Source organism: Grus americana, chromosome 2 (assembly GCF_028858705.1).
Source record: "Grus americana isolate bGruAme1 chromosome 2, bGruAme1.mat, whole genome shotgun sequence".
NCBI lineage: Eukaryota > Metazoa > Chordata > Aves > Gruiformes > Gruidae > Grus > Grus americana.
In genome coordinates this window covers 39520305-39542793 of record NC_072853.1, presented here as the reverse complement: position 1 = coordinate 39542793, position 22489 = coordinate 39520305, and positions in this window count along the sequence as shown.

The following is a 22489-nucleotide window of genomic DNA, read 5'->3' as shown; positions in this document are numbered from 1 at the left end:
GTCTGATCTGAACGGAGCTATTTGGGGTAGAATTCACAACAGCCTTTGTGTTTCTGGCTTACAAGACAAAAAGGTCTTATACATTTTCCGGCCCCAAAAATACCCTTGAAATCTTCTTATACTTTGAATATTTCTTTCTCACTAAGACATGTTCTTGTGCACTGTCTTTGGAAAAGTTCCTCTTAGCAGGATCCAGCTAGGACCATGGTTGCCATGCCCCCCTCTGCACCTCCAAAAGAAGTCTTTGGCTTGCTGATGCTGTCAGCATGGCAGGTATCCTTGCCCATGGCAGGAAGGTTGGAACTAGATGAACCTTAAGGTCCTTCCAATCCAAACCATTCTATGATTCTATGATCAGTCTTCTAGAACTGGCTCTAGTCTGTTATTTATAACCTAAGAGCTGCTTGGCTGAAATTTTTGCCAGTGTTTAAAAATAAAGCCATATGCTCCCCATCATTATTTAGATGGATGCAAGCAGTGTAAGGAGGAAGAGATTGCAAATCTATAGAAAGACACATGATACCTCTACAAATCAATGAGAGTCTGTGGCAGACACCCAAAAATTGTTACTTCCTGGTACCTTCTCTGTAATAATTTGTTTCCTTTAATATTGGTAAGATGGATACCGACTCATGGCTGATTCAAAATACCAAATATATGCGATGGACAAATTCCAGCCAGCAATAAGATTCATGTGATGCTTTCGAACACCATTAATTAAGCCTCACATCATCCCAGGAAGTAGGTGGCAGTATCTTCATTTAGCACACAGGAAACAGCCAGAAAAAGGTTAGTGGCTCTCCACTGCACGTGAGTCAACAAACAGCACTGGAGTTTGAGTTTTTCTCTTAGTTTCAAGTTGCTAAGCTTGCCACTCTTAAAAGCACAACCTCGGCTTGCCTGCCTCTACACTTGCTTTTGTGAACAGGCTCCAAAACCCCTAACAAGAGGCTACACAGTACCAGCCATATGTCCCCACGGGGGGCCAAATTCAGTTTTGCAGATGTAAATCTGGAGTGACTTTCCTGATATTAATACAATTGCAGCAACTCATCATAGTATAACTAAGAGCTGTGTGCAGGTCAGTTTATTAGCATAAAACAAGTCAGAAGTGGTCACCGATCATTGAGATACATTTCTTTCAAACGCCTTCTGCTTCTTAGTTTGCGAAGGACACAAATGCCAATTCACACTGATATAGTTTTGTATCAAAAGAAAAAGCAGTCTTTTCAAAGACAACTGCTTCTATTCTCTTCTCAGTGTATGAAGGCATAACCAGACATTTCCTATTAAGAGTAAAAGGAATTATGCAGACTGAATATCCTATGCACCAACATTAAAATTTCTAACTGATGAGAAGAACGATGGGTGTGCTGCTATTTGTAACACAAAATGATTGGAACAAAAGTCAAAGCTGTAATGCATTCACTTAAAAATGTGTATTGTTATACAAGGCAATTAAAGAGTTTCAGACTATTCTTTATGTGATCTGCCTTTCAGATGAGACCTAAAATTGAAGCATTTGATTATTAAAGCTCAAGTGGCAGTTTGCATTAGAGGTGTTAACCCTGATATGCTCTCCAAATTCTAAATCCGTTCATCATGTTCTTCCTTCCTAAATTCTCTATGGCTTTTATATGATGAGATATTCTTTTCTTCCATTCCTAAAAAACTGTTCTAAAAGTATTACTCACACCATATGGCTACCTTGCATATTCATTTCAGTAGCAAATGGAGCAACCTTTTTATACAGCCTATAAATTATTTTAAGAAAATTGACCATTTGATACGCATAATATGTTCTTCCCATCTACCTTGACAGAGAAGTCATTAAACAAGAAATCTCTTTCATCTGTATATTGATAGGCACAAAGCTCTAACTTTTGACTGGGAGAGGATCTCAGTATTTCCACTACTACTACTACTACTACTACTACTACTGCTAAAAATGTGAATACAGTTATCAGAACCATCTCAAATATCAAAGTGCAGTTGCTGGGATCTGAAGATAGACACCTAAAAGTTTCATCAAAAATTTTTAAGATATTTTTCCCAGGCAGTCTCTTATTGAGGGCAGGGTTTCCCTCAGATGCACCAACAGCCCACCACACTCCCTTCAGATCTCACAAAACTCAGCTGCGTTGACTCTAAGACATTAGACAAATGATGTAGTCTTTAGGGATAGGCAAGGACTCTTGGTACTCTTAGCAATTTAAAAATTTTGTGAGTATGTAGTAATCATGTACCAATATTCCTTTCCAGCTTTCCATTAAGTATTATTTGTATTCTTTGAAACTGCACAGTAGCTGAGATGGGACCTGGTTTTGCATATTTGTACTGTATCTAGCACATCCAAGCAAAATCAATATTTGTAAGATAGGTAAAGAGGTTAATATAATAACAGAAACAGTAACTTTTTAGACTCATTACTTAATATTAGCTTCAAGAAGTTCAAGAAGTAACAGGTAATTAACAAATCTGCACAACATAGATTTTAATTTGCTTATGATTTAAAAATGAACATAGTTTGAATTACTGTATATTCTATAATGCACGCAAACATAATCATTGATATGGTCCTCACTAGCGGCAGAGAGTGAGGCGCCCGTGTCATGGTACAAATGTACAGAATTTAGTGGTGACTACTGGCATTTATAAAACCTCTGTTTTACTTAATTCTATGTTTACTCTTTCTTTTCATTCACAGCAAGTAACTCAGCAGCAAATGTTCTTATATATGGTGCATTTGGAATAGCTTCACTATTGAAAATCTGACTGGGGGGGAAAAGCACGCAGTAAAACAAAAAGAAGAGAGAAACAGAATTTTAATAAACATTTATTCCCAGGAGGACATGGGTGTACTGTAAATATACCACAGTGGTATCAAAGCAACATTTCTTTTGAACTGAAGAATGTAAATTAGGTTTACCTTACTTCCATATCATCTGCTGTTTTTAATCCTAATAATATATTATTTTCAAAGGAAAGCTAGATGTGCTCTGCCCTTGTTTTCTACCTGAAAACTGGGTCTTGCTAACGATTCCAGACTTCCTAGCTGTCAACATTTTTACAAGGTCTGAAATGTATTTTCAAGTTTATTAATAAGTTAGGCTGGAAAAAATAATCTTCTGTGAATAGGGTAAACTTTTGATCATTCGTGACCGATGATATTTTTGAACAGTCGGTGCCACATTCTGCCCTCCAATAATACATATAAATAGTTTTCCTTGTAGTCGGGGGAGATGTATTTGGGTACCTTAGTGCTGAACTTGTCTAAGAGTTCAACATGTTGAAACTTTCTTAGTGTGCAACTTCAGTAATGTTCAGGTGCTGTGGTGGCAGCAGTATTTAGAAACTCGTACAGGGTCCAGATCTGTTCCTTCTGATGTCAGCCAGATCATTTTCATTAGTGCCGGCTGGAGCGGGGTCAAGCCCATGTTACATACGGAATCATGTTCCTCCCCAGGAGTCAGCTTGTCTGCCTCTGTTATATTTATTGTCACCTTGGTACTTTCCCTTTGAAGTACTTAACTACTCCTTATATCTATTGATCCTTTCTTCCATAGATCCGTTGATTTTCATCTTCATCATTCTGCAGCACAATGGATAATGATTATTTTCACCTTCTTTTTTTTCTTGTCAATTAGTTTTTCTTCTTTCTGATGGTTATATAAGATGTTTATACTGTAGAAAAATTATGTTCAAAGTTGGTAATTTTTCAAATTTTCACATTCAGAAAAATTTGTGGATTACTCATGTCTCTGCTCTGTGAATTTGTGCAAAATGCAGTCCATTGAGGAAGATCTCTTGAAAGGTAAATTTATGTGTGGTTTCAGAGATGAAGAGCTATGGAGTATCTTTGCTGAAAGTGCAAGATGTGAAAACCATGGAAGAGATGAGGGGTAGTTAGTAAAAGACCTTTAAACATGAGGATTGAGGGGAAATTCGTCTGAGCATTCATGTATATCTACTAAATTATAAGACCAGCTCTTGGCTTCCATCTCCAGTATGAAGAGAATTACTCCCTGCTTTTCAGGGTAGTCCTAAGTTCCCATCTCTTGGCTTCACTGATGGAACAGGTCCCCTGGCGTTTTGCAGTTTGCCAGGGGATATGCCTTGTGTAAGCCCCAACACCTCTTCTATTGCACCTGCACACTATTTGTGTGTAGTGCAGTTCACACACTTTTGCAGCAGACAGAATGACAGTGACTATAAAGAAATACCTAGCCAAGCTTTTGACTATTATTTACTCCATTCCCTTTTACATGTTGTATAACGTTAAAAAGCTAGTCTGGGATTTATCTCATCTCATTTTAGCATTCTAAAAGTTAACTTATCTAATTGCCCAGGCTCCCTCTACTGTCAGTGGAGAAAAAAATAGACGTCTCCTGATCACAGTTCATCAGCTGTCTCTAACTGCTATTCTGGGATGGGGTGATTCATCCTCTTGAAGTGCTTCCTACTTTACATTGAGTATAGAAGAAGACTAGGTGTCTAACTCTCATGTGGCTAAGATGGCTAATGGCAGAAGAGATAAATGGCACTCTTGTCAAGTATTTTATACTTGTCATATGCAAAGAAGGATTGTGGTAAAAGGAGTCTGGTGTACAGCTACCAACTCCAAGGCCTCCTGTGACTCAGGAAAAAGGACTTTTGCTCTTATCTGAATGACCCCATCACACGGCCATGTGCCTTATTTGCTCTGAACTTCACTTTTCCTTTCTGGAAAATGGATGAAGACCAATCTTCAGGATCTGACAAGGCTAAGTTTAAATTGTTGAAGGGCTTAGACAGTCCTAAAGCAAAGGCTGTTTGTAGAGCGAACATACAATTTTTAGTGGCTGTGAGAGGAAGGTCTCTTCTGTGAATTACAGTTTATATGTAGAATGTCTTTTGGTTGTAGTTAAAGCTGCTTAAGGGATCCAGGTACCTCTTTTGTTATTTTCCATGATCTATGGTCTAGAAGAAATATCCTTTAAATCAAGATTAGCCTCAGCACTTTATCTCAGGTAAATTCCTGAGGCATTTAGAAGGCAGGTAAGCAGGCAGTAGGAATTGAGACCTTCAGATTTTTTATAGAAGTCGTAAGTGGATAAAACTTTACAAGCAATACTTTAAAAAGATTACCCCTCAGACAATCTCTCCTACCACTGTCAACAGAGAAAACAAGTTAAAAGCTTGAGTTAAATGGTTTGTATATAATACATTGTCCTTTTGAAAAACTGAGCTTGAATCCATTTGAATCAACAATATTACCTGTCATAAGGAACTACAGTTTTCAAATCAAAGCATCTTGAATAAAAGCCATTACTCTTTTTTTAAATAAAAAGTCATTTCATTTGTGCTCTTAGCAGCAGAAGTCCTACTGTTAACTTTACATTTACTTAACGTGCCTTTTCTGTGGATGCTTCTTTGCAGCACACTACTGCAGTGGCTATGGCTAAGCAGCATCCCTTATTAGACAATTCAGTAAGACTAGAGGGGAGAGAGCCCTGGTCAGTGCATACATTTCCAGTTTTGCCTCATGTGCAGCCTTCCTTTAGGTGTCAGTTCGGGACATGATGCCTTGTGGTACTGTTGTTGGGATACTTTGCTTTCATTTGGCTTATTTTGTATGTATGAATTCAACAGGGAAGAGTCTGGGGAAAGAAAAGAAAAGAAAAAAAAAAAAAAAAGAGTTCCTGTCAATTCCAGTAAATGCAAAAGAAGTATTACTGTTAAATCAGAAGTAACTGCTGCTACTATGCGGCTGTGACTGTTTGCCTTGTCTCCCTATGTGTTTTGGTCTGCAGCCATTAATAGCTTGGACTCCATGAAGCAGTAGCAAAGGGGAGTGTGTCAGAGCAGCAGGCCAAAATTAAATTACAGCAACCTCGCGCTTTGCATTAAAATCTCCACTAAGCAATGGAGGCTTGTAATCGTCCGGATTTTCCTTAAAGACAATGGCCCTCCATGCAACTGGCTACACTCAGTTAATTCATGCTGTCAGCTTCCTTTATTGGCTGTGGGGAATGCAGTATTGATTCTTGAACTCAACAGCAGCACAAAGAGCCACTAGTGCATGGTCAAAATGCAGCAATAAAGGGCTGGCAGCTTGAGAAAAGCAGCCATTCCGTTGCACAAACAAGGTCAATTAGAGGACAGTGCAGCATAATATAAATAGCATTAGCAGCCCTCTTCAACCATGATGAGACCATGCTGGGAAGATGACAATAAATAAAATAGGGTTTAATGCAGAGTAAATACAAAAGCATTTAATGTAATTTAATTTAAAACCTTGCATCCCTTTAAAAGTACCATCAATTAAAAAATAATTATCTTAAAAAAAAAAAAAGACGACTATTCTTTTCAGGTGAATCTCTATATAAATTAATTATGTACATATGTAGAACTGAATGGGAATGTATTGTTTAATAAATGGTTAATTCTTAAATTACAGCTGTGGGATATTATGTCTGTCTGTGTAATCTCTTACTTTTTATTAATACAAATCTTTCAGTGTCATTTGAGTGTAATAATAGGACAAAAGCATATCTGCATTTTTAGTTCAGAAGTTAAAAAAAGTTGCAAAGGATCTTTATGTCCTTCTTAAGATCTTGTAATTATTATCTTTTTTTTATATGAGAGACTTTTTCTTATTATTATGCCAGCTCAGAATTAATTACAAATGTAATATACATCATTCTGCTAACACATAGAGTACGCTAAGCAAATTAGGCTCTTAAAATAGATAATGGGCCTTGGATAGGCAGCTGATAAACCTAGACTGTATAAGGAAGCTAAAAAGGTTTTAAAACTATTCAATTGTTTAGATAGCAAAATATATATTTGTTTCAAATCCTTGTTAAGTAACGAATGTGCTGAAAGCTGACAGTAGAGTCAGGTTTAGAGCTCTGGTTTACCTGTGCAGTCCTGCAATTTTTTTAGCAGTACAAGCCTACTTTTGGACCCCTCCTCACTTACTTGAGCTTTTGAAAGTATTCACATCAACTTTGAGTATACTTAACATCCATTAAAACTGGAAATAATTGGACCGAGACCTGTGATGAAGCTTAAGTATGAAGTCATCATTGTTTGTGTCAAATCTTACCTGTCTTGTAAAGCTGTGTCCTGTATCTGCCACAGTGCAATAATAACCATATCGTTCTACATGTACTATGTGTAAGACCTTTGAGGAGGGATAGAAATAGCAAGGTTTTCCATGTAAAACAAATGGGTCTTCCAAATTATTCTACAAAAAATTCCTTCCTACACTGTCAATGGAATCAGTAGGAGCTCCTTGCCTCAGAGAGCAACAGAAATGCCTTCTGGACTGACTGGAAGCATGGGAACTTTATTCTGCCTTTAAGTAAAGTAATGAGTAGAACGCTGCTACTATTTTTATGAACTTGAAATATCAATACAACATGAAGGTAGTGAGGAAAAGAGGAACAAATTAGCTTATTATGATTCCTGCCAGCTAGGAAACACAAGGTATGTATATGCCTAGGCTGGCACTTTAGTATCTTGGGAAGTGCAGTTGTCCTTAATTAACACTTTGAAGTTGCTGATTTTTGTCAGACAAAGTAAGATCAGAGCATAGAGACAATAGAAACAAGACAAAGACCAATGGAATAAAGGGAGTAAGTATGAGAAGTTCTAATTTTTTTTGTCACAAGGAAAACTTTATTTTCTCAACTTTTTTCTGTCCTTCATTCTGGAGCTGAGGCAGATTACAGGGTAAAAGTCCTTACTAGGCAAATAAATGCATCCAATGACTTGTGACCAATTAGCTCTTGTGCATATTTTTGCTTCTCCTTAGAACCTCTTCCTCTTAAAGTGTGTAAGAAATTGGACTTGTTTGGGATTTGTTCCTTTTCTGCAAGACAAGATTGACTAATAGCGTAATTAAAATAATAGGTTTTAATAATAGTTTTTTAAGAGAATATCAATGAAGCAAATGCCTTCAAGTGGCTGGCTGGAAAGATTTTTGCATCTTTTAGTACACAACTTTGTGTGGAATCAGTGTGTTCGGAAGGAAAATCAGATGCATATATCTCCTAAGCCAATGCAGAAAAATACTTTAGCAAGATGTGTAGGAAGAGGTGGCATTTCTAGTTTTGTTTTGCATTATATACACTTTTTATTGATTTCTTTTGGTGTTACTCAAGAATTATGGAGACAAAATAAATATTACTTGGGGCAATTCAATAATTTTATAAAGAGATTTCTTCTTTGTTTCTTGACTTTGAAACTGTAAAATATGTTATCCCAAGGGTGCAGGGAAGTAGAGTGTTTCTATGAGCTCCTTGGTATTTAGAAGTGTGTAGGATGATGCATCTTGCTTCCTCATACATGGCCATCACATCTCAGTGATAGCAAAGTATTTCATTCTTCCTTCATCTCCTTTTTGCTCATCATTTTTAATCCCAATGTCCCATAAGAGTCTATAAATATATCATGCACTGTAATTACCTCTGGAACATGTATTCAGTGACTTCTTCTGACTTCTAGAAGTAAACCTTCTAGAGGTTTACCTTTAACTCATTGTAAGGGTCAGGGACATAGCTCTGTTAAGAAGTCGTCAGTGTTCAGATACCTCCATTCACAAACATTATGCTAGTAATGAAATGACTGTTTTTGAATGCTTTCTTTTCTTCCCAACACCACCAAACTACAATTCCTTTGGGAATGAACTTCCCACCTTCATCTTCTTTTGGACCTGTGAGAGATGATCCTGTCCTTCCTAAGGTGTCACTCTGAAAAGCAGCAGGTATTCCACTGCTGATTCTGTCTTGACACCTTGTTAGCTAATTCTGGAGAGAGATAAGTACTTTTTTTACTTTACTTTTATTTTTAAAAAAGGCCTCAGGAATATGTTTTAAGGTTGTAAAAAGTCTGCCTTCTCTGAACAGGGTGGGAAGGAGTAGACAGAAAAATTCAAAGAGATTGCAAGTGGAGACTTACAACTACAAATTTTGCACCTCTCAGCAGATATATGTAAAGGAGAGGGGGAGGCTGAGTAGCCCAAGTAAGAGCCAGGAGACAATTTGGAGAAAGGCAAGTGCCAAGGCAATGTGTTCCTCAGAAATTTGGAAAACTGCAAGTTTTGACTGCAGCTTAAACTAGGAAAATCTTTTTTACAAGTCCCTAGAGGGAAGCATATGATTTGACAACATAGCCCCGAGGAGGCAGAGACAGGAAAATAGACTGGATATAAAGATGACAGATCTGTGCTTGTTCTTCATTCCTGAAAGTGTAAAGAAAGTTTCTAGGAAGTAGAGAAGGAGTGTGGTTCTTGGTCCAGGTCATTCCCCAACCTCACTGTGAGGAGATCAAGAAGCAAGAATGTAAATGGTCCTCATTCTTCTGGGCCATGCAAGAGAAGTGAAAGTTCACTTTTTGTCCAAGTCTGTAAAGGAAATAAAGATAGGAAGCAGAATTTGCTAAACATTGGTTCTATATCTTATTGAAAGAGATTGGTGTTTGAAATATGCACAAGTATAACAGGCATAACACCTGGGAATGGAGCTGATTGTTTATATTTCTTATGAAACATAGAAATGCCATGACTGAGACAGCGAGGGGTTTAGAAGTTGGGAATCAAGAACATAGCAAGCCCAACCCCCACAACTATGTATTTAGGGATGCAGAGGATATCACAACTCTAAAGAAAAACATCACAGTGTAAAAGTGCTTATAAGCACATTTAAAACTGGGGGATTTGCAGAAAATATTTTACGTGCGCCAACAAGCTGCACGAGATGTAGAAATGGGAGACCCTTATATGTTTGCCTCAAAGATCTTGAGTAAAAAAGCTCATCAGAGGAATAGTGAGAAATTTTGTGTCACTATTCTATCATCTTCTAACACTGTTCCTTTCCCTCCTCTTCATTACATAATCCATTTTCCAGAGTGGCACAAGCAGCAGCAACCAGTGGAGTCTCAGTTTATTTGCCTCTTTGAAGTGCCTCACCAGAGAGTCACCAAAGACAGGCTCTACTGTCATGTGTCTTTGCCATGCCTCTATTCATGAGGGTGAAGGAGGAAACGAGTAAGTTATGGGCAATGCTGGTAGGTTAGTCAGTCTCATGGTCAGGTTAGATTATGGGAACAGAGCTTCAGATGGCATCTTGGAAGAACTATTTTTGGATTCCCTTCAGAAGGTGATTTTCATGCACAAAAGTGGCCTTTGGAAAGGGCAGTTCAGGAGGGGATTTTCACCTTGGGGTTTTCTTATCCTGGCTGCACCCATAGCCAAGAGTAAGAGCTGTATGGTGGTAAAGGTTGAAAAACGAGAGCCTGCTTTTTTCACATGAGGACCACACAGTTTCCAGAGCTGAATTCGTAAGTCCTAATGGCTAGTGATGCTTATAGGACAGCTGTATTGCTAGCATGCCAGGGGCTATTACTCAGTGCAGAAGATGACCCCAAAAAACTGTTCCCACTTAAAAGGAACATGGTGTTTCACAAATGGATTTTGTGCTTGCAAGGAGGGGGAAAGACTTGACACTTTACAAACGAAAGTCCTTTCTGCTTTAGTAACCTCTTCGCCCTTACGGGGCAGAAGAATAAGAGGATTCTGAAATGAGTTGTACAGAATCTATTTGTTATATGATGTGAACCATGGACAGAGAACATTTAAGTGTCTCTTGCATATGAGTCTGTAGAGCCTACTTTCTTCCTTGTTTAAATACATTTTGCATCTATTTTTTGCTGATTAGGTTCCCAATGGTACTCTTGTAAAATATCTCTTAATGACTCTTTTCTTCCTGTGGGTTCTTCCTAAAATCTTTTTATCAAAAAAAAAAAAAAAAGTCTTTTTGGTTTTTTTGGTGGTTTGTTTTTTGGTTGGTTTTTTTTTTCTTTTTTGGCTGCATGTATAGAAACATTTAGACATCAAAAAGTCTGCAGTAGGTAAAACCATTTCATTAATGATAGAAATAAATCTAGTAATAAAATATGCCTATGAGATGATGAACAAAGACATATCTTTTTAATTTGCATACTGTTTCATTAGGAAATTTATAATACAGTTAGCTCAATAATACACAAAGAAAAATCTTGTGAAATGTGTTGATACCTCTTCAAAAATTAATGAAAAGAGGAAAAAAATATTTTTTTTCTTTTTAGAATATTTGCTCTGAACTGATGGTACAAAGAGAATAACAATGACAGCTCATTCCAAGTGACCAATCTCAGTACTTTCTTGTGTTTAAATGATGTATTCTGAAAATGTAAGTCCTAGGGGCCTTAGCAACTCTTACTACCCTCTTAGTGTCCTCTGAATAGCTTTTCTTTTCCTCTAAATAGCTTCTCTTTTCCTCTTTTCCCTGCCAAGAGCAATGGCTTCATTTCTACCCCTGTCTGGAAATAATAGAATTAAAAAAGTGGTTTACGAAAGAAAAAGAGCAAACCACCACAATCGTCTATTTTATCCAAATACCTCATGCAGTAATCAGTATATTTAGATATCCTACTAGAAAGTATGGAGACATCCTTAGATCCATGGCCATTTGCCACCTCTTCAGAAAAAAATGTGAGGACAGAATTCCTTGAGATTTTTTCAGATGCTGACGTTCCCAGAATTCTTTTCAAATTGCATTGCTGTTTTTTAGAAAAAAATCTAAATATTTAAAATCACAACATCTTGAAATCAGGAAAGAGTCAAGTCAATAATTTTCCATGGCTCACACTTCCTGGCGAGAACTGCACTCCATTCTGCGACAGCATAAGCTTCAACAGATTATCCTTGAATGTATGGGCAATCAGGTAATGTATACAGTTTATCTAAAGTTGGTCAAACAACAGGGTGTTAAAGAGATATTAGGAGTGTATGTTTTAGTTTAATATGATGACACGCCTCAATAGTTGTTAGATGGGAATCGAAAGAAACAGTGCTGTTAAACCCCAAAGCATGCCATTACTGGACAATAATATGTAAGTGAAATGCATTATTATGATTATAAATAGGTCATTTCTAAAGGAAATATACTAGATGCAGACAGGAATAACAAATCATGTGTAAAAAGAAATGACCTTTAACGCAACAAAGAACAGTAAATAGAAGACACTGCGTGAGACTCGTCTCTGCTAAAAGAAGGAACAATCCTTGTTTGTTGTGGAGGTACTAGGGAAGCTGCCCCTCTCCCGCCCGCTGGTTTGACTGCACACAGTTGGCTGCAACTTGCAGATTGTCCGCGGCATGTGCGCGTTAGGAAGGGCATCTGAAAGGACTGAATATCCAATTATTGCCTCTGGCAGTTTATCAGTGCTGAGTCTAAACAAAGAATGGAAGGGATTTAAAACAATATAAGATAATCCAAGGCACCCTCGACCCCATTAGCAGAGATAATAAAGATGATTCATAATAATTCATAATGATAAATGATAATTCGTAATGATTCGTAATAATAAAGATGATTCAGGGGAGACGAGGAGGGGGTGTTGCCCTCCATGTCAATGACCAGCTGGAGTGCATGGAGCTCCACATGGGGATGGATGAGAAGCCAACCAAAAGCTTATGGATCACGATTAAAGAGAGGACAAAGACAAGTGACACTATGGTGGGGGTGTGCTACGGGTCACCCAACCAGGGAGTCCAAGCGGATGAGGCCCTCTATAGGCAGATAGAAACAGCCTCACGTTCACGAGCCCTGGTCCTCGTGGGGGACTTCAATCTCCCTGATATCTGTTGGAGGGACAACACAGCAGAGCATAAGCAATCCAGGAGGTTCCTGGAATGTGTTGATGTGAGAACTTCCTTCTCCGAGTGATAGAGGAGCCAATGCGGAGAGGTGCCATGCTAGACCTTGTTCTCACCAACAAGGAGGAGCTGGTGAGGAATGTGAAGCTCAAGGGCAGCCTTGGCTGCAGTGACCATGAAATGGTAGAGTTCAAGACCCTTAGGGCAGCAAGGAGGGCACACAGCAAGCTCGGTACCCTGGACTTCAGGAGAGCAGACTTTGGCCTCTTCAGGGATCTGCTTAGTAGAGTACCATGGGACAAAGCCCTGGAGGGAAGGAGGGGCCCAAGAAAGCTGGTTAGTATTCATGAATCACCTCCTCCAAGCTCAGGAGCGATAGATCCCAAGAAAGAGGAAGTCAGGAGGCAAAAATGCCAGGAGGCCTGCATGGATGAACAAGGAGCTCCTGGGCAAGCTCAAACAAAAAAAGGAAGCCTACAGAGGGTGGAAGCAAGCCTGGGAGGAATACAGAGAAACTGTCCAAGCAGCCAGGGATCAGGTTAAGAAAGCCAAAGCCCTGATAGAATTAACTCTTAGGAAGTAAAAGAAAGATGATTTTACTTCACCTAAGTATCTGGGATTATAAACTGTATGTGTATATTAGGATATAGACTGAAATTTAATTATTTTATTTTTCCCTGACATTCACAATCAGAATTCATATACTCAGTGATAAAAAGAATGAATGATACCTATCAATATAACCAATAATGTAGACCTAAAGACCCTTCCCATTCAACAGAAAATTGCAAAATTGTGCATAGAAATATTTTAAAACAAACAGACATACATAAAAACCCAGGAAGCATTTGGTAGGAAATGTAGAGTGGGAATATAGAATAAGAGTAAATTTATGAAAATTTATCATTTTCTTACAAATTAGTCTTTCATTTAACATTCAGTGAATCAGTGTATGAACACTGCCTGGAACACTGAATTTAAACAAGAATTTGGTCTTAATGCAGAAATTAGTACTGTAACCAGCCACAAAACAAATGTTAAGCGATCATTCCGCCACTGAATACATCTTCCAAAAGGGCTTATCTGCATATGTTTTATCTCAAAAGTTGCACAAAAGACATCCTTCTCAAAATAGGGCCAGTCTGAAATCAGCACATCAAAAATTCAGTGCCATGTAGCCACTCTGAATTCTAGGCTTGGAGCTGCAATTTCAGTGCCAGTAAAGAGACCAGAAAGCTTTTGGCAAGAGCTTTCCAGGTTTGGCTCATATGCAAAAACTGTATAACATTCTCTGAGTAAAAATGTTTAGAGAAAATGTCACATTTTTCTACAGTGGAAATTCTTTATTTTATTTTTTAATATCCTTTTCATATGAAATCACATGTAAAATAATGCATTTATTCACTTATATATATTTTCATCTGAAGGAAACGCTAGGGTTCATCTTTCATATTTTTCTAATATTCCTTCCCTCCAAAAATAGCCTGTTGTAACTATGGTGTTAATTCAATACATTCCATTTTTATTTTCAATTTCAAATCATTATTTAAAAAAATCATTAATGAATATCGAACTCATGAAAGCCCGGGTTTATTGTCCTGGAAACTGATGTCCACTAGGTAGAAAACAGCTTTTGAGTCAGTAAGGGTAGACCAAGGATTCATCACAGCTGTGAACATCCTTTATCCACATTGGGAGCATTTGTGGTTTATACCCACCCTAATCTTTCAGGCTGTGATCAAGAAAAAGGATGCTAATGTTATTAATTGTTTCTGAACTGACAGTGTTATTGCAGTGAAGAGGCCTGTTTATATGAACCACTAAGTAATGCGTGAAACAGGGTATGAGTTATCTTCAACCTTGGAACTTCCACATCTGTTTTGATTATCTGCATAAATGCAGTCCACAGTTAAATGCTCTGGTAGTTTTATTTTTGTTTCTGGTTCTGTTATATAGCTTTCTTATATTCTTGTTTCTAGGACTCAAAACAACAGCAATTTGAGGTTTCCTTGTGGTAAGAAGCTCTTGACTCTTCCTGTGGAAATTAATTACAAAGGGTTCTTAAACTATAAAGGCAGAATGAAGAGACATATGTACATATGTTCATGGACTGTACTGCTTAGTGTACAAGCTCTCATATCCATTCATATCAACTAATGCCATAGAAAAAGATTTTGCAATTTTAGACCTGCAGTTTCCCATAGCATCGATCACCAAAAGACGTTGACAGATGGATTTGTAAGCCTGCAAGACATGAGAAAAGTGTATAAAATATCAAACAGTTAAAGGAGGTAGAACGTGAATTCATTGCCTCTATACTAATACACAAGAGAACATTCAATAAGGTTAAAATTAGTGAAAGTTACGATAGTTTTTCACAGTGTGAATTATACTGTGAAACCCATTCCCACTAGAAGTTACAAAGATCTAGAATTTGGCAAAATTAAGAAAGCAATCAAACTTTATAAGTAGAGCAGTCCAGTCCAGTGTCAGCCTAATTAGCTATAAGCATGTGATGTAATGAGTGTTAAACTTTACACTTTGGGATAAAAGCAGTCTTGATTCTGTTATTAATTAGGAAGAGACTTAGAGTGCGAGGCAGATAACTTTTATGAGCCTGCCACAGAATTTTTAAGTCTCCCTCTGGAGCACTAAGTGTTTCCAAATAGTATATGATAATAGATGGACCTTATTCTGACCCAGGATAGCAATACACATTTTTCTATCTACCTAAATAAACTTTTTTGATTAAAAAAATTGTCCATGATATTACCACATTTGGCCTTTAAGTCTAAATGCAATTAATGAATTCTTCTGAAGAATGGCTCAGTTGTAGAAAATAGAAAAATCTAATTTTTATGAAGTTCCAATTTTATCAGCTTAAAGAAAAATAAGAATTTATCTGCAGATATATTCATTAATTTCTCAGTGCGTCTAAACAGAAATCCCATTTATTCATTAAATAAAATTAAAGAGACCCTGAACATGCAATTGCTGACTTTTTTATTATTCCTTTGATTTTAACTCTATGTATCTTGTAAGCAGGTCTTTAAGATAATGGTGCCAATAGCAGTCATCTGAATATGGGTTGTTCTCTTTAATGTGCCTCGTAATATGCCGGTCTGTATGAAATTAAATAGTAACACCAACACCCACAAGAAGAAGAAAAAAGTGAATGTATGAGAAATATTTCCTTAATAGCTGTGACTGTTTGTGAAGGCTAAAATTACCCCAGTAAGTTATAAAAAGGTCACAGATCCCCTCATTTATTTAATACCATGAAAACAGCCTTTTATTCAGGAGTTTGCCTGCAACCAAAGATAATTATTATCACCATATTACATAATTTTTGCTATATGGTATGTAGATGAGCAAAAGTGGTGTAAACAACCATCAAGCTCCAGGACGATCATCACATGAGGGAGGAAATGGGCAGCTACCTTTCAAATCTCATTTCCAGGAGGTGCTGTAAATTAAGATCAGGAGACATAATGCTTCTGAATCTTTGAACTCAGCTATTAGACTTTTATTGTCTTTACTAATTTCGAAAGTAAACCTGACTCATGGTTCTTATTACAGATGTATAATTAGATGATTGAAGGTTAATGACTTCACAACTATATTTCAGGGACTCAGGACTCATCCAAGGTCTTGCTAATGACAGGATTCAAAATCTCTGTCCATGGGCCCACCAGACAGCATTTCCAAGGGAGAGCGGAAACCTCTGGTAACCGATTTGCAAGTATTCATTTGTTTTGATCCCAGAAGCCATTATTTTTATAACTGCAGGATGGTGCTTTAGAAAGACTCTTCCAGTTATAACATAAAAGCTTTATTCTTCAAGGATGTGAGCACCCTGGCTCTACCCAGCAATTCACATTAATAGTTGCTTACCTTTAAGCACTTAAACACTGGTTTCTTATTGATTTCAGTAGTATTTCTCACATGCTTCAGGTTAAGCTCCAGCTTAAGTGCTTTTACAGATAAGAAAAAATTTTCTCAGTGACTTGCATGACTGAACAGTAAATTTTAGGCAAGAAAAAAGCCTGATAATCTTTTTTTTTCTCTCCAGACTTTGAAATATGGCTTGTTAGGAAATCATTGTGGTTTCTTGTACAGTTTCAAAGAATGCAGTTTTATTTCCTATTTATTGTGGAAATGTTTTGGTTTTATCATATTCTTTCACTAATTTTTCATTAGAAATTACTTTATGTGCGGCTGAAACCTTTCTCAGTTGCACGGTCCATCTACGTGCCTCCATGGTTCAGGAAGATACTTTTATTTTTTGCTTTAAACTAGCATTCAAATAAGACCAGACAGTTTCATTGCTCTGAATTACATCCCTCTTCCCTGAGAAATAATGTTGTGTAACTTCACAAATAAATCTGATAATTATTTTACAAGTTAAAATTAAAAGCTGGGTATTCTGCAAAACTTAACATTTGTGGCAGCCTTTCATTGTTTTTGTCCCATGTCACAATAAAATAATGCAAAATATTCAGTTTCTATATAAATAAAAAAAAACCCCAACCTTTTTTCAGGGTCTTGATTTAGGAACAGGGGTTGCAATTAAGAGAATTAATGATTGTTTTATCAAGTTGTCATGCTCATATAGGCTACAACCATCCTTAGGTAACCTCTAAATGGGGAAGGGTAATTCAGTACAGCTTTTCTTCAGAGTTTGAGTTCAGTGACTTTATTAGTTGCCACAACTGTAGTTTGAAGGTGTCTGAAAGAATATGTTAAGAATTCACTCTGGTAGGTAAACTGGCCCTTGAGACGTGGGACTAGAGCACTGCTCTCAAGCTGGTGGTGTGAACCCCATGGGTATCCAAACTGTCCAAAGGAGTAGAGGATCTCCAAAGTGGTATCCTATGCAGAAAACAGCTGGTGGTCCAAACTATTGAACTAGGCTCGTTCTCTTCTTCCGTATAAATATTCTAGTTTCTGAAACACCACCTGAAATCATATAGACTGAATTAATACTGAGGGACAGATTGGTCAATGCATTTTGGTCTTTTATTCTGCCTGATGCCTTGATCTACTCAGTGTAGTTGGGAAATGCATTCTGGTTGTCCTGCTGCATTCCTTTATAGTAGGTCTGTGAAGGTCCAAAACCACCCTAGGAAAACTTTAGGAAAAATATTTGTGCTGTTTATCTCTCCTCTCATCCTTTATAGCCTCATAGTATAGCAAAATTAGAAATTTTGGAGAGGAAAATTTGAACAAATAAAGCAGTTATTCTTGCTTGGAAGGAGGTATGCTTTTAGAGTAATGATTATATTAATAATATTAATATTAGACTTCAGTCCTTTGAAATGCATTCTAAAACTGCTGGATATTTCAATAAAAGTTATTTTGTTTCAGAACCACAAACCCAGATTATTACAAGTCCTTTATACAATCCTCTTTACAGGTGCTCTTTAATAGTGTGCTATTGCAAGAGCATTTTAGTGAATGTGTAAGGAACCTCATTAGTTTTTCAAGCTTTTCCTCTGAAACAACTTTCTTCTTTACATTTTAATATTAGTCCTCTGCTTGCAATTTGTTGCTTACCATTCTGACTGATTATATGGCAATAATATTGTCAGGTTTTATTTTTTGTCTAATTTTAGTAGATCTGAAGTATTTCAGTCAATAACTTGTGTGGTAACTGAATGACACATTACATATTTTCCATTCTTAAGTTTACTTTTGATAATCAATTGATGTATATATTCTAATTTACTGCAAAATGGTGGGCTTTTTTGTGAAACCTTTCCTCCCCAAATTTCAAGATTTTTCAGAATTTTATTTCTCATATCAGTGGATCTGCTGTTAATGCTAGTTTAACTATAATCAATGCATTACTGGCAGTAAAAATCACTAGAAATAAGATATTTTCACATTTTACATGAGTATTTTTGTTTATGGCTATACGAAATATTAAGTAACTTTTGAAAAAAAAAGGAGTTCTCAGTGAAAAAAATATATTACCATGGAGGCAAAACTGAGCATATTTATCTGTAGTTTAAAGAGAAATAGATATACTACCTTTATCTTTAAGTCTGGCATTATACATTCAAGAAATTCAAGATTAAACTTAAAATAAACCCCAGATTTAGTTAGGTAATGAACAAGTAAGGTAAGGAGCAAGAGAGGACTTTCAGTAGCTCCTGGTGGAGCCACTGGTGCAGAGCTTATTCCATTCAATCTGATGGTGGAGTGTCTGTTCCACATTTCCCCTTTACATTTTCTCCTATCTCAGCCCCAGTCACTGCTACAGATATGGAAATAAAGGTCTAAACAGTGCCCATTTTATCTGCACGAAACCCCTTTACTCTTCCCTGTGATAGTGCTGTGAGAATTAGAGGTGGCAGAAATGTATTTCACACAGACAGAAAAGTTTCTTTATAAGTCAGATCATTTAAACTAAGATGACAAATACCAAATATTTAGGCATATTTTTATGCTAGTGATATGTTATTAGTACATATCTTCACTAGAATGGAGAAAAAAAAAATTCTTATACAGTACATCTGAATATGAGCCAGCAGTGTGCCCAGGTGGCCAAGAAGGCCAACAGCGTCCTGGCTTGTATCAGAAATAGTGTGGCCAGCAGGACTAGGGAAGCGATCGTCCCCCTATACTCAGCACTGGTGAGGCCACACCTCAAGTGCTGTGTTCAGTTTTGGGCCCCTCACTACAAGAAAGACATTGAGGGGCTGTAGCATGTCCAGAGAAGCACAACGAAGCTGGTGAAAGGTCTAGAGAACATGTGTTATGAGGAGCGGCTGAGGGAACTGGGGTTGTTCAGCCTGGAGAAAAGGAGGCTGAGGGGAGACCTTATCGCTGTCTACAACTCCCTGAAAGGAGGTTGTGGCCAGGTGGGTGTTGGTCTCTTCTCCCAAGTAACAAGTGATAGGACAAGAGGAAATGGCCTCAAGTTGTGCCAGGGGAGGTTTAGATTGGATATTAGGAAAAATTTCTTCACCAGAAGGGTTGTCAAGCACTGGAACAGGCTGCCCAGGGAAGCGGTTGAGTCACCATCCCTGGAGGTATTGAAAAGACGTGTAGATGTGGTGCTTAGGTACATGGTTTAGTGGTGGACTTGGCAGTGCTAGGTTAATGGTTGGACTCAATGATCTTAAAGGTCTTTTCCAACCTAAATGATTCTATAATTCTACTCTATCTGAAAATCATAGCACTACTGAGGGTATTAACTTAAGCATGGGAAACGTAATGGTCCTTTTTGTTTGTCAATTTAAATACACTTTTTAATTTCTCCACTCACTGTACTTGAAATTTGTACCAAGTTAAAAGAAAATTTCCAGCTACCGGGAGGTTTATAGCTTAACTGCGTGGATGAGAACAGATGAGAATTGGCAACCATCAGTAAGCATCCAATGTCCCAAACCTGTTAGGAAATGCCCACTCTGTCAGGTCTTTAGAGCGTTATAGTCTCATGCTTGTCTATGTGACACTTCTATGTGCTGTGACCATGCATGTGTTCCTAATATCAATATGTCTGAAAATCAAGTAAATAAATAGCTACAAGAGTATAAAATCCTTGCACCTTGCCCACATTGATGTAAGCTTGACAAAGACTGGTGTTACTGTTCTAATTCCATTTTAAAAAGCCTTTGTGCATAAATACACACTGGATTAATAAAATAATATTTAGAATTTGAGCCTTAAAAATGATCTTATTGTATCCTGTAGAAATAAAAAATAAAAAATCCGATGTCTACAATGCAGCTATGAAGGGGGAAAAAATGCTTCACTGTTATTTGCCTGTAATTGGCTTTGAGCATCACAATGCACATGTAATTGGGTCTGTACTTGTATTCTTCAAGGGTTCTGTGCTATTTCTACTTGAACCCATTTTTGATATGGTTCAGCTCAGCAGTGCCAGCTACCTCTTGTTATGCAGTTGAAAAACTGTGGCCATTAAAAATAGGATACGGTGTGATTTTGTTTTGCAGCACTGCATGGAAAATCAGTTGCTGTTCATAACAGCTCTGTGGTTGGTTGATTTAAAGCAGGAGGGCGACTTCGAATTGACAAGCAGACAGTTCATGAAAAAGGATATTGTATCTTTAAGGCTTTCTGACTGATTGTGTTTAACTGCGCTACTCAGCAGGCAGTAATTAGGTGGTAGCTTTGCTGAGAAACTTAAAGCAGAGGCTGTGTTGCTCTGTGCTCTTGAATTAAAAAAAAAAAAAGGCAAAAAAATTCTGGTTTTGAACAAATGGGATTTTTACTGTTTTTTAGCCAGTATGGGAGCAAACAGAAAGCAGACCCCTAGAGGCTCCTAAAGTTATCTTCCCATGCAGATAGTCTCTAGGGAGCTGTGGTGCTAGCGAAAGGAAGCAATGAGAACCATTATAGAAGCACATGACACTATTGCTGAAGGTCAGAGTGGTATTGGAATAAAAGAGAAGCTGCTGATACAAAATGACATGGCTGCTGCATCTTCTGGGCCAGTTCACAATTTTGATTGGAATGTAGCTCAAATGCATCGTGAATGCGATTAATAAATGGAAGTACATAATAATGATGATGGCTGAACTGGTGCTTCCCCAGACTGCTGCAAAGCAGGAGAGAATGGGAATCTCAGATAAAAGGCAGCAAACAAAATATGCAGTTAATGCCACCGCCTGAGGAACAGTTTGATTTGAAAACACTATTGTAGTTTTGTGAAGTGGACGCTGCAGTGCACTGTTGCAAACGCTGAATGCAGGAATGAGTTGTTAACCTTCTACTTTTGAGCATTACAATAGCGCAACAAATTGTGGAGGGGAGTACCACAAAGTTAAGATGTGGTTTTGTCATAAATAGCATAGGAGCTTCACGGAAGCACTCTTCTTCTCCCTCACATCTCTACTTTCTGTTGCTGCTATTTTGGTGTTTCTGCTTGGGCATGACAGCAGTTAACGGCAATTAAGTTTTGAAAAGACTCGGGATTCTATTGCCGCTTATTTATACTGCAGCCTCTTTAACCATGGGTTGTTTTTTTTAAAAAAAGAAGATAGTCCATGTGTTTACTTGATGCCGTCATACTGCTGGAAAATGGAGTCATCCATTAACAGCATAAATTAAGCCGATGTTTTGATTTGGCATCAGGTAGTAGATATCACCAAAGGGTCATGTTTTAAGTGTGATGAGCGTTATTTTTACTGTGTAGCCTAAGCTTCTTTATGAGGTCCAGTAAAACTCTTTTGATGACTATGGCTCAGATTATGAATAGAACTGCTTTTTATAATTCTGACACCAGTTCTGATAACTTTGAGGTAAAGTCATTAAAGTCAGGCTCTTTCAGCAAACTCTGTGGTTTGATAAATCTTTTTTATTTTATATCTCCTCTGTTCACATGTTAACAAGAAAGTAAATTAGTGTGTAAATTGGCAAGAACAGTGCATTGAGTAACATGCTTTTTCATGGGACCGTTGTCCTGAGGTTTGTAGTTTTTAAAAAGGTTTGATCTGAGTAAATTACGAAAGCTTATCAGAATTCTCTGACTGAATGTTTATGAGAGCCAGAACTGCTTTCCAATTACAGCTGGGCTTGCAACAGCGAGATGGATTCAATGCCACTGCCTAAAATTCACCTATCCTTATTTCCTGTTTTCAAGGTCGATCCTTTTTGTGTACTTCATAGATGCTCTTTGAAACTCGGATATATGGAGCATCAAGGATTAAATTGCCAAAGTATTTTTTTTCTAAGTGACAATGAGCCTAATTCACTGTCATATAATGCCAGGTGTTTTTCCCCCTAGTATTAAGTTCTTCAAAACTGTAGCTGTATAGGACACTATTCACAGGG